This window comes from Aedes aegypti, chromosome 2 (assembly GCF_002204515.2).
Source record: "Aedes aegypti strain LVP_AGWG chromosome 2, AaegL5.0 Primary Assembly, whole genome shotgun sequence".
Lineage (NCBI taxonomy): Eukaryota > Metazoa > Arthropoda > Insecta > Diptera > Culicidae > Aedes > Aedes aegypti.
Window position 1 is genome coordinate 370,757,683 of NC_035108.1, and position 15,060 is coordinate 370,772,742.

Consider the following 15,060-nt stretch of genomic DNA (forward strand, 5'->3'; position numbering starts at 1 on the left):
ATAAAACCAGTGTTTTATACAACTTTGGAGACCTGGAGCAAAACATTGTGACGTGCTGGAACATTTCTGAGAACGACATCAGATTCAGCAACCCCAAATTTACTCTACGCACATAATTTAATCCTTGAGACACGCAAAAATGTCGTTTATGTTGCGCTGACATGTATAGTTACCGGCCACTACTAGGTTTTATAACCTGTAAATAAAGAATAAAATAATATGTTAATCAGTCTACAGTCCGGGAAGTCTCTCTTCTACAGGTACGGCAGCCAGTATTTATAGTCCGTAGGTACCAACAAGTACCAGAATCATAAGGTAGAATAAAAAACAACGCTAGAGATATGTAGACATAACAGTCCTTTCCCCTTTAGAAACTTTTTAATGACTCTCTGAAAAGACACCTACACGTTAGAACAACTCATAATATGAACATTCGAAAATATATCCAGAAAATTCCTCAATGTTATCTTCAAAACGGAATTTTGTTCATTTCAACAATATATAAAAATCATTGGATTCATACTGCTTAATATTACATTTGACAACTCCATCAACACTATAGAACAATTTCTTTCATCTCAATACAGCAATCGCTTCACAAAAGAACAATTATGTTCACAATAAACGACAATTTCGTCAGCTCTTAAAGAACAATTTGATTCAACTCAAAACGGCAATTCCACCACACATTTCAAAAAAAGTAATACAATTGGCAATTCTACCACACTTTTCAAAAAACAAATACAATTGGCAATTCGCCACCTCAAAGAAAAATTGATTATCTGCAACACACGTTTACATGATCCTCGTCGCCACTTTTATATCCTGCAAATAAAGAATAAAATAATATGTTAATCAGTCTACAGTCCGGGAAGTCTCTCTTCTACAGGCACGGCAGCCAGTATTTATAGTCCGTAGGTACCAACAAGTAAAGGGTACCAGAATCATAAGGTAGAATAAAAAACAATGCTAGAGATATGTAGACATAACACTAGGCTTCCTTTGAATCACATACAAGGGAATGACGAGTGGATCATAATGGATTCTAAAGAAGTTTCAAGAGATTTGAAAAAGAATTTAAATTGATGAAAATTAGATATGTTAAGAGAATATAAAAGAGAATACAATATGCTAGTTCCCCTCCTTACGCTTTCAAACAGGACTGGCATCACTTTAAGTTTTAAATTTAAAAGAAATAATAATAATAATGTCGAATGTTTAAGAAAGTATATCGAAATTACAATGCATTAGGCATATAGAAACATCTTCATCGTGTTTTGTTCCTCAGCTTTGATTGTATTCGCAGCAAGTCAAGATGGCTAACAGAAATGCAGATGGTTTAATGTATTTTTATTCGTGAAAAACGGCTAAAGCCGAAAAAAATGTCATATAATCACATATTACAGCAAGATTGTTCCGTATAAGAAGTTTTTTTGCCATTTTTCAACGTGTAATAGGCTGTTTTTCATCACGCCAATCTGTCAAAAAACGGCCTACTTTCCTGCACTGAATTATGCAGAGTGGTAATAGTCATTACGCAACTGAAATCATTTGCGTAATAAATATTACGCAACGCTTTTCTATTACACAACTGTTTTGAGTTACGTGATGAATCTTTACACAACTATTTTCAAAATTTCCGATAATCATGGTAAATGTATACCGATATGATATCCGATACCCTCACGTGGTCTTCTACGAAATTGCAAAAAATGTTGTACGCAACTCGTTGCAGAATGATGAATTTTACAGCACGAGACATACGTTTGGGATATTTATGACAAAAAAGTCATTACTCTACTGATGTAAATTGCGTAATGACTATTACGCAACACTTTTTCTTTACATTACTGTTTGAAGTTGACTAATGAACTATTACACAACAATTCTCAGAAATGTTCATCCCGATATGATTTCTGATGCCCTCAAGTGATCTTCTACGAAATTTTAAGAAATATTCTACGCAACTCCTCGCTGTACTCGATTTTAACAGCACTCGTCGTAATTAGCCAACAAGGCTTGCCAAGTACGACTCGTGCTGTTAAATCTTTCTGCAACTTGTTACATAAATTACTAGTAGGGGAAGACGGGGTAAGACCGCCCCCTAACCATATTAAATCACATGTTAAATCAAGAATCCATAAATCCTTTCACGATTATTTTTAGCGACGGGATAAAACCGCCCACCCACGGGCTACCGTCAAACGGGGTAACTTGCAACAGGGGTGAAACTTGCAACACAACGACATGAAACTGAATTTACGGTTTTCTAAAGCATTAAGTTAAATTGTTCTAATTTGTTACACCGGTTAATGACCATAGGTATAAAAAGAGAGGTTTTAATGAGGATTTTGGAATTATTTCTACTTTGGTTGGTTTGCTGGAGGAGAAAATCATATCACACGTTTGATCGTATAAAAACAAGGCGGAAAATCGTTCCTAGTACCATACAAACGGGTTATAAATATTATTCTAGGTATTTGCTTTTCGCTACAGTATTTAATAGTGTACAAAAGCACTATAAAAAAGTTTTGTTTATTTCACGTTTATACACTGAAAATAATTGAAAACGTTTTTGACTACCCTTGTGGGGTAACTTGCAACAGCAATTTTAATCTCAATGGCAAGATGTTTTCTGCCACTTGTCATCAAAAACATATGAAAAAGCAAGATTGACCATTTATTTGTAGAATTACATTAAAATTGTTAAACCTCAACCAACTTATTACACGTTTGGTAGAAAAAAGTAAAATTATCGCATTATTATTGGAATTTGTTATTTTTTATTCGTGAAAACTATGATTAATTCTAAAAATATGATTCAAATGTAACTTGCAGATCTGTCATTATGAACTTTTTGCATGAAATATAAATATAGCTATTTTCAATGACCAACAGAGGCCATTTCAAGACATGCGATCAATATATGATACGTTGCTTTGGTTAAAACATGAATGAAAAATATCTTATGTAAAGCAAAACCTCAAAACCATTGCAGTTGAATAAAAAGTAGCACTTAAACTTTTAAATGGCTTTCTACTATCCGACAAGACTTGTGATTTGCTAAAAATTTCCACTTGTGGAACATATAAAATACAAAATCAATTGATTTTTTAATCGTATATGGTCAATACTCATAGTTCAATAAAAAATAATGATTTTTCAAAAATGATGGTACCTAGTTTCTGTTTATTGTCATGTTTTTACTGCAATTAATTATTTAATTATTTAAAAACCGGTATTGATAACATTTTTGATAGTAAACTTCAGTCTGTATTGCTGCATGTTACCCCACATCAGGGGTAGCATGAAAAAAGCATATTTTCGGCCACTCCTGATCCCAGGAAAACAAATTTTAATACAATAAATACCACATGGCGTTCTTTACGTAGCGATTAGGATACCAGATTGTATTTGGTTCATCTAAGTCCTTAAAATTTTCGTCCAAATAGATTTGAAGTTGAAAAGTGTTGCAAGTTACCCCGTTTGACGGTACCTCCACGATTTTCATACACAATTTTGCGAAAAAAAAAACATTTCAGTACACTATGGTTCTAAGAAGTATAATGTTTTATTAATTCGACATTGATTAACTTGGATGTTGAATCATTTTTTCAAATAATAAATTCTAAGAACTTAGATATATACCTACCATCGCCTTGAGACACCATTTTTTATAAAAATATGCGGATTTGGCTTGCATTTTTTACAAAATTGATTCAATTTTACTATAATAGTAATGTACAACGTGGTTATAACTTTTAAAATGTTTTATACATTTCATTTGGTATAAATTAGGGATGGCGGTTTTACCCCATCAACAGTGGTCGGTTTTACCCCGCTCGTGCAATTTTCACAATTAGAGCCTTATTTCAAAGCTGAACATTTACTATTCATATTCAACTTCACTGAAGCATATTTCCCATTTCTGTGAATGCATAGACGAGTAATTTGCAGTATTTTTACAAAAATTTCCCTTTCGTAATCCTTATATAAACATCGGTCAAATTTAGATCAAATTCAGAATCAACGAGCAAAAACTTTGTTTTTGATATTATTTATGAAAAATTTGGTGTAAATAACACCCTAAATTCTTCGGAATGCCTAAAATATTGTGTTTATGCCAAGTCCTTGATAAATTTTTAATAAAACCGCGTGAAAAAGCTTATTTTGTTATCTGTGTTTGATACGAATTCACCATAAGCTACCAATTTTGATGATAATTATGTGTTAAAGTGGTTGCATGGGCAATAGGAATGATATTATACTACCAATGGAGTGATTTCGAATTATTTTCTTCTACTAATAATTTCATGACAATTCAAACGGATCCATTTTACCTCACGAGTGCATTTTGAACCACTTGCCTCTACCAACTAACCCTCGTCTGCCACACTTCCCTTTTCTCCTTGATGTGAGCAACTTCCGACGTCGTCATTGAGATAAGCCGACGTCGAAGCGCACAGCCCGTCGTCATCGTCACATCTCGCTCGTGGACTCATTGGAAAACTTCCGTGGAAAAATTTTGGGTGCCAAGGAAAAAAGTTTCGTTCCGTCTGTACGAGATTTTCCACAGCTTTGCCCTTGGGACAGGTGTAGTTTCTTATGGCAACAGCTCTTATCACGTTCGCCGGATGTGAGAACTCAAGTTTTTAGTTCGTAGTTCTCCTTACCCCGGTGGTTTCAAATGGATGAGACGTAATTATGGTTGGTATGATGGGAAGATAAAATGATTCTTGACGACGCTCTGATTGAAATCAAAGTTCTGTGCTTATGCTTTCGACATTGTTTACGTGTTGCTCTGCTAGGTTCTATCGAAATTATTTTTCATTTGAATTTGCTATTGAATGGCATGCAAAACAGAAAAATCCAACAAATTACTCTTCCAATCTTCGGCTATGTTGTTCATCGTAAAACTATTTTCTACGTTCAGATATTTAGTCGAGTCCTGGCGAAAAAACCCTGATGATAATAAATCTTCGAGCTGTTTAGTGGAATACCTATTAATAAACGAAAAACCGAATCTAGTAATATTACATTTAATTCCGTTAGAGTTTGTATCCGTTAACAGATACGCGTATTTCAACTTCATTTGTAAGGCCGTCTTCAGTGTCGTGTGCTAGACTCGACTCGAGACGGCCTTACAGTTGAAGTCGATATACGCGTATCTGTTAAAGGATACAAACTCTAGCGGAAATAAATGGAATTTTACTAGATTCGGTTTTTAGTTTATTGGTAAAACCCTGCTGTTGAAATTGCTTTGAGAATTGTTAGACGAACGATGTTTGGCATTAATGTAATTAATGACAAAAAATTAAAAATTATTATGAGTTAATTTTTACAAGTCAGTTTGAAGCCAATTGACTTGCAGTTCAATGCATTGAAAAGCAAATATACAGCTATTAAAGTAAATTTACCAAGCTGTGTGTCAACAGAAACATAAAAAAATGGTTTCTAATCAATCTACGAAAACAGTTGACTTGTTACTTTTTATGATATCTAATGGCGAGTTCGATTTTGGATTAACATGTATGTTTCACTTGAAACTTTGGATATTTAATGCTGGAATTAAAATTGACCACAACTGCAAAACTTTAAACATTTAAAATTTTTTAACTCCATACTCAGCTCTATAAACTTACTCCATATCAAATCCTCCCTGAATTGATACAAAAGCCACAGCATCGAGATTTGTAATCCTTTCTGAGTTCAGCAACCCAAAGAGCCACAAATTGCCACCGCAAGCGTGTTATCTCCGCACCGAGTGTTGAACTTTCGCACAAGAATTCTAGATTTATTGATTACGTCCTGTTTCTGATACTAAACCAATTTCCTACTGAATGCAGAATGCAGACAGAGCCACAATCATATCCCCGTCTATGTACTCGGATTCCAGCATAGCAGTACGAGTTATCATTCATAGTGGCGAAGACCCCTAACCAGCTAACCGGCTCACGACGAATGGATGAGAAACGGTGTTGAGATGCCATTGCCGAGATTGGCAGTCATCCCAAAATCCCGTCGGAGATCGATGATTTGCCGGTCCGGTTCCTTGACTCAGCTCCTCCGGCGCACAGTGGTTCAAAAGCGGGCAAAACCTGAAAATTCGAAATTGCAAATTACCAGCTTACATGACGACTCATTTGCTTAATTACCCACAGAATTCAAGCTTTATGTATTAAAGAATACTTATCAAAAATGCTATTGATACTTTCGATACTCAAAAGTAATTTTGTTTATGTTTCGTATACTATATAAAAGAAACGACGAATTTATTATGGAATCTGCAAACATGATGAAAAAGCCAATCTAATCGAAATTAAATCAAATAAACTAAACCAAACCACAAACTACATGGAAATTTAAACACTATTCAGCATCATAATAAGCTTTTATTGGCTATTATTGGTGAAAGCGATACTACTCAAAGTGGAAGGGAGCAAGGAAAGTAAGAGAATATGATGGATAGAATCACAAGCGAGCGATGAGAGAAATTAATAGAAGTTGAAAACTAACAGAGGGCCATATATGAACAACACAATCGAAGCGACAAATCGTTGCCTAACGTCCTGGTCTTGAACGGTTAGATGTTGTAGCGTTGGTCACTACTAACACTAGACAGGCAGTGACAGTAGTGACCAACGCTACAACATCTAGCCGTTCAAGACCAGGACGTTAGGCAACGATTTGTCGCTTCGATTGTGTTGTTCATATATGGCCCTCTGTTAGTTTTCAACTTATATTCATTTCTCTCGTCGCTCGCTTGTGATTCTGTCCATCATATTCTTTTATAACTTTCCTTGCTCCCATCCACTTTGAGTAGTATCGCTTTCACCGATAAAAGCCAATAAAAGCTCATTATGATAAAATCATGCGGTGCTTAAACTTTGGAAATAAAAAAAAACTATTCAGCATGCTTGATGGATTAGAATACTTTAAAGATGGATAAATCACAACTCTAACAGTTTAAGACTAGTATTTTATACAACTTTGGTGTAGGTCATAATAGAGACATGCTTGAACATTTCAAAGACCAGCATAAGATTCAGCAATCCCGAAAGACGCATGATTTAATTTCCGAGAAATTCAAATATGTCGTTTTTGTAACGTTGTCTATGAGTTTAGCAGAAATACAACAGTAATAAAATGTAAATTTTCAACGAGAGTTTGAGTGTTTTGACCAGCATTCGTTCTAGATCGAACCACTGTGCAGCGTCTTTGCCTTACTTGGATGCCGGACGAAGAACTTGCTCGTTATCATTTATCTTCTCAACGCCAACGCCGATGAGCAGTACGGTCACCACCGGCCGGCCGGTTGGCGAACGAGAAGAAAATTTGCTTATTGAAAAGTTGTTCATCTTCTCGTCTATAACTCCGCACTATGCATTACACAAAACAGCCCTTTTGCTTGCAAGTGAAGTGATTTTTAATAGGTTGAAACTTGAAACGCCCCAAGGCATCTTGCAGCCTTCGCCATTGATGCAAAACCACCATCCTACAGCCGCCTATGTTCTTTATCGTGCTGCAAGTTGGACAATGGAGAAGCTTATCATCCTTCGTGGAACTATAAATACCTATCGGGATGGTTCCTGCTATCATTGTATTGATCCACATAGCATAGTTGTGATTTTGAGACGAGAAAGTTTTCTGTTTAATTTCTTCTCGGCTTTTCTCATGGCTCTCAAGTATATCATGATACAGGACTTGCACAGGGTTGCCGCAATGACAAACTTTCAGGTATATGGCAATCTTACTGACAGCGCTATTACTTGGTTCTCATCAAGATTTCATGGTTGACATCGGAAACCGTAAATTGAGTGCTGTCGGGATTACACGAAGTCGACCACACCGCAAACCTAGTTTTTCGCGTACATCTTATTCTTAGAATGAGTACGGCAACCATGTTGGCCAAACTAATTAAGTAATCGAACGAAACATGACGAAAGCAGTAGGGGAAGTGGTGGTAAAATGAACAGGGGTGGTAAAATGAACACCGCGCCTTTTACCGAAAAAAAACAAATAACGATGAATTTTTAGCACACACGGACGATTTAGAGCATAAATCTGAGCGTTCGAGTTGATACGTAGGTCAATTGAAGTGAAAATATCAACGAAAACTATGATTTTAGAAAACCACGCTTGAAAATTAGAACTGACGTAACTTTTAGCTCGGAAGACTTGAGGTTTTTCAGTGAGGTGAATATCGTTATGATATGATGTCAAATCTGATACCTTTAGAATTCTTTTTGAATGGGTTACAATCATTAATGGATGTTTTTTCGGTGGGGCAATAACAATTTTCAGAAATATTTGTTTTGTTCACGTTATTTGCATGGTGTTCGTTTTACCACCAACCGCTGTTCATTTTACCCACATAGTGCAGGTAAAATGAACATTTGCATCGCTTTTTGATAGCGATAAAAATATGTGAAAATTCAGCTATTTTAGTCTGAATCTATGTCGCTGCTATAGATAACATCCCTATTCTTGATGTTATGCGATAGAAAATTTCTCGTTTTTCTATCAGAAACAAGATGATTTCCTTAAGGTGTTCATTAGACCTATTCATATTTTCAAAAACGTCTGGAAACTCCCCAGTCAACCAATACTTTGATTTTTCATTGCGAAATGAACTTCTGGCCAAAATTTCACTCAATTTAGAGTAAATTTAGTTGTGCTTCAATTCAATTATGTGTTTTTGGGCTATTTTCAAGCTTTAAAAAATCATAACTACCGAACGAAACATCAAAATGTATCGAAAATACCTCTACATAGTAGTTTATTCAATTCTACGAACTTTTTCCGAACACGATTTTATGATTGGAACAAGTTTTAACATAGTTTGGTTGAGGTTTGTATCTCGAGGTTCTTGAAAATCTCTTTTTTCGGGAAGTGTTTTCACTGAAAAGCTTGCCTGCATGAAAATTTCGGATTTTTAATTTTCAGACATGAAGACTATGCATATGTAAAAGTCAATCCCGTTCAAAGTTCCATTTACCTTACGAAAATAAATTGTAAAAAATAGGTAATCATGAAGCACATTTGTAAATCCACTGTGGGTGAGCCAAGAGCATCACCGTGAGCTTTAAAGAATACAAAAAATGAACACGTTAGCACTGCATTTTCTCAGTCGATGATGATGATTGTTTTCAAATCGTTCTAAATGATCAGTGAAATGCGGTCAAAACAATCATCATTCGGAAAGAAAAAGCAATGCTAACTTGTTCCATTCATTTGTTTTCGGTACATGTGTCATGCATGATTTAACTATCATCAGGTTGCGATGCGGTGTTCGATCTTTGGGCATTTATTGTAATTTATTGCCTCAAGCAACATGTAAGCTGTTGATGGTCAATGAATTCATATACCGTTTTGATTCATATTACGGACACTTAAGCCCAATTCTAGGTGCGAGCCATCTAAAAGCATATAAATTAAATCAATCTATAAGATATCTCTGCGTTATTATGCTATCAGAACACTTACCTCTCGAATGGTAGGAGAAGATTTGAATTCCACAACTCCAATAATGTTAAATAAATAGAAATGTGTGTCCTCTTCATGATTCTGATTCCGGACACCACCTCGCTTTTGCTTCTTATTCCGGACGCTTTGATTCCAATTCTGGACAGCTCGTAAAAAGCAAAGATGGAAATGTTAAATCGTTATATAAACACAATCAGCCGTAAGTAAACCGTCAAAACTAGTTGAGCATTGTAAATTATCATGGTTTGCTATGTAAAAAGCTAGCTAAAACGAGTCTCCAAATTGTTAGCTTTTGAATGGCAAATTTTGAAACATTTCAATTGAAAGCTTTCCCATACAAAGTTGAGTGTCCGGAATTTGAAGCTGTCCGGAATTTGAATCAGAACGGTATGTGTTATGTTTGATTCCCGTTGACTAGGGCCTGAAAAAATAATGCCAATGGGTGTTTTATATACCATGTATATTGAGTAAACTGTAATTTCTGGGTACTGTGGAGAACAAATTTGGATCAAACAATGCTAAAACTCGATTTAATCTTATTAGCGTGTTCGACAAACTTTAACAGAATAGAATTAGCTTTCAAATAGTGGTAACAGCAAGTGGTTTTGATTTTTCACATGCTAGTTATGATTTTTCAAACCTTGAAATAACCCCAAAAACACATTTTCAACTTGAAGCATACTGAAATCTTTATCAAATGAGCTGAAAATTTGAACAGACATTGTTATTGGCATGAGAATTCCGAATACTGCTGGACCGGTAGATTTCCAGACATTTTTTCAAATATGAACAGGTCTAGTGTTCATTTTACCACCCCTTCCCCTAGGTCTGTTACAATCTGTTAACATGCAGTACAAAGATGAACGGATTTGTTCACCCTTTTTTTCAAGACGTTTTTCAGCTCCCCGGCTAAGTAGCCCGAACTTCATTTTGGCAACAATGATGACTTTTCAGCTTGCATTTCAAAGTAATAGAACTCAGTCTCGATAGTGCATATTGACTTGAAAAACTATCACTGTACGCGCTAACATGCATAAAGTATGCTGATATTTTTTCAGCTGTGTCAGTGCAAACCAACTGATTTTCTTTGATTAGAAATCGAGAGATGAATTAGCAACACAGACAAACAGACGTCACACTCTCATCATTGTCCATCGACCACCTTTTTAACGGTCGATTCAAAAATATGGTAGGTGGCCAATCCGCCACCCGCAGCGCTCGCATCGTTTTTGTTCGCGTTTGACGTTTGCACACTACCGCCATCTGTTGGCCCGTCGGCCAAATACAATGATTTTAGCATTGGGCGCACATGTCCTCGTGACTATGATTTTGAACGAGATTTGTTCTAAGTGTTACGTCTGTTTGTCTGTGTTAGCAACTTCAATTTGATCAGATTTGATGAATGTTTTGAACTGCGAGAGATATGTATCAAATTTTGTTTGAATGCTCAATATAAATCGATCGAAGTATGCTGTTAAAATGTATCAAATGTTTCTGATCACAACAACGAAAACGATCCATGCGCTAAGGAATGCAAGAAAATGGGATGCATTTCATGTGAATTGTTTATTTTTTCTGCATCGCTTGATTCTTTTATTCATCTACCAATGAAATTTTGTGAATTTTGCATAATCCAATACATCTTGTTGTAGTTTATGAACCTTTACCATATATGGAAAATTGGTTAGATATGGACCTATGCACAAATTCACTAATTTGACGTTTCAGCGGTGCCAAATTTACTTGTTTCCATGGTCACCCAAATAACACGGCACCACTCAAACGTCAATGAGTGATCGTGTGAATTGGTCCATTGCAATAAGCGGACTTAGTGTCGAAAAGCAAAAAAAAAAAATGATATGTTGAAATTTTCTAACATCGATTCCAAAGATCGATGGAAGCTTATAATAAATAAATGAAACAACCGAATTTAGTCCTATACCATTTAATTCCACTAGAGTTTGTATATTTTGACAGATACGCATATTTCGACCTCAACTGTAAGGCTGTCTTCAGTGTCGTATACTAGACTCGAATAAGGTCTTATAGGTATTCCACTAAACAGCTCGAAGATTCATTATCAGCTTTAAATAGTTATAAGGTGTTACTATAATGTATCCTTGAACTCGCTTATTGAATCAACACACTTTGGCTAGTATTCAAGAATATCATATGGTTCCCTCTGACTGAATGCATGAATGAATGAAAAATCTTGCTATACTGATGTCGAAGGATGTTGATAATCTATTTCTAATAGAGACGAACCAGCCAACGGCTAAAAGTCTCTTCAATAAAGATAATAATAATAAATAATAATAATAATCTATTTCTTTTAATGATTTGAGCTCAGTTTGCCTCTACAAGCATTACATGATTATTATTTTCTTAGCAATTGTTCACCCACAGCGCACCAAGTACACATAGCCAAATTTACTAAAATTATAAATTGTTTTCTAAATGTTTGAATTATGTGGATTCTGTGATTATTACTTCACATTATTTATTTGAATGTAGTACAAAGGTTTGCAAAAATGTTCGATAAAAATATTCAAATTTTGAAAAAGTAATCAAGTTTTGACTCATTTTTCCCACAATCAACTTTTAACGCATTTTTTCTAAAAATTAGAAAAGTGTCGCTTGGTCCACTCTGTTATAACGCTGACCAACAACAACCATCAATGACGTGTACATATTTCAATGACTTCGTATTGAATTGTATTAAATGTATCAGTGTTATTTCTTCCTTATGTTATGTCGAATCATAGTAACATCAACAGAATTGAAAACAGATTGGAGATCATTACATTATGGAACTGTGATAACAAAAAAATGTTCTCAAAAAGAGACATACAAAATTGCGTCAGTACTGTAATATCCCAAGCGTAACTCAACTTTTATTTTCGTTACGTTACATCGAAGCATTTATCTTGGTTGTGATCAACATGATGATAAAATTAATAAATAATTCTATACCAAAATTTGAAAACAATCTGACAAAAATGTCATTAACGGAATAATTTAAGTTGAAGTTCGAGTTTCCATATTTAGTAGCTCATGCAAAGTACGTTTTGTTACATCAAATTTTCATTGTTTTATTCGCTAATCAAGCTAATTGTATATTTCTTGACGGAACTCATGACTTTCTCAGATCATTGCATTTTGTTAACATTTGTGATATACGGTGTTTTCTAATGTTGGTTCAGAATGTATGCTTCTTCCTGTTTTGAATTTCCCAATAGTTTTTTTTTTTTTTAGTTTTATCCTAATGAATTGTTCTGTCGTAAGGTTTTGACGTTTCCATGTATACGACGAACACGTGTCAAATGTACAAAATGAAATAGAAACTGCTTGTAGGTTTAAGCGCCCATCTACACGGTAAAAATAAGCACGATGCTATCAATAGTTATGCACTTGGATTTGCACTACTGTTGAATCTTGACAAAATCAAAGTAGTAGCGTTTGAATAACCGTTGCATTTTTTGATTTGAAATAAAAAGTTAAAATAAACGTCCCAGGCTTGAACCTTCAGTTTAGTACATTATAAGAATCACCATAGTTGGAAGATGTATTGTCATTGCAGAAACTTTTCGTGTTAGCTATACGATATCCAGCTTTTTACGCTTGCATGCCATACAATTTTTATCACCCCCTTCCGACATTTCTTGCCTACACTATAATTTGTTAATGGCATGATCAAAGTAAGCTACGTGATATTAAAAATGTATTGAACGTCAGAGCTGTTGGGTTTTTTTAAATTAAAAAAAAAAACTACATTTCTTGATTTACAATTAAACAGTTTCTATGCTTTTAGGTTAATGAAAAACATTTAACAGCAGCAACTTGGAGAATAAAATTCTACAGTTAACACTCTCTTACCCGATACATCGTATCTCGATATCGAGATAGGGAACCATAGTAAAAATTGATTTTCATGGCTACTTCGATGGTCTCTTGGATCTCAATCGCACTGGTTTTGTGTTCTGTAACTCAATACCTCCCTAACTCGATGGTCCCTTCAATAACAAGTTATGGAGAGTTGACTGTATTTATTATGAAAAGTTTGTTGGTTGATTTTTTTCATGCGATTGCCACCATTCTACCACGGTTTTCATTTTACGTTCGAACTAAGCCGAGCAGGGGGGAACTCCTACTCATACTTTCACTTTCACGCATTAATCCATAAGTTTTTTCTCTTCTAACCTTCAATAATATTCCAATCAAGCAGAATTTAAATCCACATCATAACAAAACCAGTAATGTAGCAATTAGGTCCTAAAATGTTTAATGAAATCTTGTTTTTATTTAATGACATGAAAGAACATGTTACTGCAACTATTTTAGCATTTTTTTTCGCTCAAATAACGACTACATCATATTTAAACTTTAATTTAAAAATTGGTTCATAAATGAACCTTGACACTTTTGATCATGTTTGACGTTCGCTTAATCGACAAAAATACCACAGGGCTTTTAGTTTTAACACTGGGGTTGTTCCTAACTGACATTTCGGAAGGGACACGAAAAGAAAAATACACCCAAAATTTGAGTTTAAGCCAAGGAGTATGACAAAATCTAAAAAAAAAAGTTTTTTGGACTTAAACAAAAGAAAAACATTAAAAAATTGAGTAAACATGTGTTTTTGGCCTAAACTTAAGCGTTTGGCATTAAAATTGGGACAGGCCTTTAGGACACTATTGATACTCCTGTAGCTATGAAGGAACGTACATATTAGACTGATGCAAATTTTGAAGGTTTTGCTCCCCTATGCTTAAACGATGTCAATTATGATGAAAATGATCCTCCCAAAATTTGAAGTGATTCGGAAGAAATTTGGTTGTGCACACGCCATTTGAAGTTTATATGGAAATTACTATGGGAAAAGCAAACCTTTTGTGTTCAGTCCTCTAGCTGCTCGTCATAATAACCTATGGAAAAGTGAACACACTCATCTCATGTGAAAACTTTCCAGCTACAACTTTGCCGAAGACCACATTTCGATGGGACGTAAGAATAATTTGTTATTATTGATAACAAAGTCTGAATCATGCTGAGATGATCATTCAATTACATTCAGAGCAACACTGCTTTTTTGCTGTAGAACATAGTAGCCTGGATTACTTTGATCTATTCTTCCCGCCAGGAGCACCACTGTTGCCTGCCGAACAGTTGGTGAAGCATGTTACATGCAAACCAACTTTATGATGACAAACAACAATTTATCCTGACGTTCAATCAAAAAGTGGTCTTCGGCAAAGCTGTAGCTGAGAGGACTTCACATTAGAAAAATTTGTTCACTTTTCCATAAAATATTATGACGGAGAGATAGAGAGCTGAACACAAAAGATTTGCGTTTTCCATAGTAATCTCCATATAAACTTCAAATGGCGTGTGCACAGTCAAATTTCTTCCGAATCACTTCAAACTTTGGGAGGATGCTATTTACCATAATTAAAATCGTTTAAGCATAGGGGAGCAAACATTTCAAAATTTGCATCACTCTAGTACATATACACATGTAAATAGTGAAAATTCTTGACAGCTCGATCAACTATCTTAGATAAGCTACTAAGATCA